This window comes from Camelus dromedarius, chromosome 2 (assembly GCF_036321535.1).
Source record: "Camelus dromedarius isolate mCamDro1 chromosome 2, mCamDro1.pat, whole genome shotgun sequence".
Taxonomy (NCBI): domain Eukaryota; kingdom Metazoa; phylum Chordata; class Mammalia; order Artiodactyla; family Camelidae; genus Camelus; species Camelus dromedarius.
Genome location: NC_087437.1, coordinates 116,737,570 through 116,740,326, shown reverse-complemented (window position 1 = coordinate 116,740,326; position 2,757 = coordinate 116,737,570).

Sequence of the window (2,757 nt, the reverse complement as noted above, 5' to 3'; positions counted from 1 at the left end):
GAGAAAAATCAAAATTACTTTCAAAAGAGAGCACACGTGCGGACGTTGTGCTGTGGTTGTGAGCGTCTGGACCGGCTGCTGTGAGCTGAGTCACACCTGCAGGTGACCGCAGGGCCCTGCTCCCTCACCGCGGTGCCCTCCTCCTTCCCGGGGGCCTGATGGCCCAGGGCCCCCCCCCACCCCCAACACTGGCGGGCCCCTGGGGGCTGCGGGCGGAGCAGCAGGAGCACCAGGGCCCCTGGGGGGAGGCTGGACGTTGGACTCGACCTGGGCCAGCATCTGCCGGCTGCGGTCACTCTCCTGTCGCAGCTCCTGGAGCTTTCTCTTGGTGGCCACCGCCGCCAGCCAGCCTTCCCCAGCTCTTTTCTCTTGGAAGTGGATCTTCTTGAGGTAATAGGAAGTGGTTCTCTCCAATTCCTCGCCTGCGTCTTGGGCCATCTTCTTGCAGAGGTCGCGCATCTGACGTGTGGAGTCCAGGTCTCTACACACGTGGGTGAGTTGCTTCTCAACTTGTAAGCAGCGAGCTTCCACCTGGGACAACTCTCTGTGAAGCTGCGTCACACAGTCGTCATAGGCGTCAGGCAGACTCTGAAGCTTCAGCTTCAGCTGCTCAATCTCACCATCGAGCCGGGAATTCTCACCCTTCACAGAGGCTTCTTCTGTTTGGAGACTTGTAACTTGTGCTGTAAGCTCTTGGATCATCTGCTTTTCTTCCCGCAGGCGCCTGGCTGTTCCCTGATGTTCCTCTTGGGGACGGGGAAGGCGCACACTGCGGCCAGCATCACCAGTGACGCCCTTCAGATCGCCCTCCGCCCCGTGGACAGGGCGATGGCCATCTTCTGCCCCCTCCTTCTGCTGGATGTCCGCGCGCCCGCCACCCGCGGGGCCCCCACGGAGGCGGGGCGAGGGGCTGGCCTTCAGCAGGTGGTCCGCGACGGATCTGAGTCGGCTGATTCTGTCTTGCAGGACCTGCGCCTTTCCTGCCTTCGGCCGCTCCAGCCTCCCGCCCAGCTCCTCCTTTCCCTGGACTTGTCGCTCCCTTCTTCCAATTTCTGGGTGAAACCGCTCTGGACTCTCTGGAAAACCAATCGTCTTATTCAGATCATTCTTTTCTGTCTTCTGAGCTCGTTCTCCATTCTCCTCTGATGGCTTTAAGGTGTGTTTTCCGTCAGCGACTCGGGAGAGTTGAGGAGGCTGGCTCTTCAGTGCCTTTTCTATAAAGGCAACAGTGCCCTCAAACAATGTCCTTCTCAGGTTTTCTTTCAAGGCCCAAAAGCATAAGACTTTTAACAAGGGAGGACTGGCCTCAGGCCCAGGTGGCTTGAGGGCTTCGTGGGCCTGAGTCGTCGGGCCCGTAGTCTCTTCACATTTTCCACAGACTTCGTCTCGGGCTGAAGGCGTTTTTCCAAGCGACCTCCCCCTTCTTAAAGCGTACCGTCCACTTCCTGCCAGGACCAGCACCCCAGCACACACCAGGCTCTCCCAGCGAAGCACAGGCAGACCCGGGACGTGTGTCAGGCTTTCGTAAACAAGCAGCAGAGCGCCCCACAGGGGCTCCAGGATCAGCTGGAAAGTGGCCCCGCGGGCAGCCTGCAGGACCTCCATGGCGGCGAGGCCTCCGCAGCTCTGCCTCTGAGGACCAGCGTCCTGTGGGCCCAACTGCCCGCTCAGAACCCTGCGGTGTTCCGTCTCCAAGGTAAGCAAGCGCCTGCCCGCCAGGGCGGGCAGCTGGGCCGGGGGAGGGGAGGCCAGCCAGGTCCTGGTCCGCAGTTGTCCCTAACGTCGCTGGCAGTGGAAAGCGACCTCACTTACCCAGGCCCTGGGGGAGGGGGAGGGCTGAGCACAGCCTGGAGCTGGGCCACTCGAGGCCCGCCTGGCCCCACAGCAGACCTAGGGGGTCAAAGCAGGGCCAGGCCGGTCCCGTTCTGTGCCTAAGAGGAGGTCAGGGCAGGGTGGTGGGGCCCTGTCCTGGTGAGAGCCAGGCTCCTGAGTTAAAGGTTCCCTCTGCTGCAGAGACAGCTGGTCCTGCCCCAGAGGTCCCGGGGATCCCCCTCCTCTGAGGCTCCTGCTCCTCTTACGCGTGGTCACTGTGGGAAGACAGGGGTCTGGACTGAAGGGTGACCCCAAACGTGTAACTGGGACCAGGAATCCATCCTCACAACTCAGGAGACTACACTGGAACTGGCTGGGTCTTGTAATTCTTGGATTTTGTGCAGCCGTGTTCAATCCAAGTGTCCCTGTAAGGGGCTGTCTCTGCTCGGGGTGATTCAGTGACCTGGGCTCCTTCCCTCCTGTGTGGCTCATACCTCCCCAGGTGGCCCCTGAGCGGGTCTCCAATCAATTAGCACCCCCCACCCAGAGGTGGGCCCTGGGATGGGGACCAATACTCTGCTGCCTCAGGGTTCCATCTTTCATTTTGTTAAACCACATCTCTCACTCCTAACGTCTCTCTGGCAGACCCAGGCTCAGAACCTCCTTGTCTATCCCCGGGTGTCTGCCATGACCTACTGGCCCCCAGTCCCTTATCCAAGAGGGAAGGGAGATAGCAGTCAGCTGAGGCCAGTGTCAGGGGTGGTCCTCTGGGTGCCAAGGCTCAGGCTGCAGGGACCCCACAGAGGGAGAGGACAGAGGCTTGGTGGTAAGAGGAGGAGGCAGCTGTGACCTAATGTGAGAATAGCTTCCTTGTCCTTCTTATTTACATTTTACTATTTTAAGAGCAATTTTAGGTTTAAAGAAAAGCTGAGTAAGAAGTGCAGA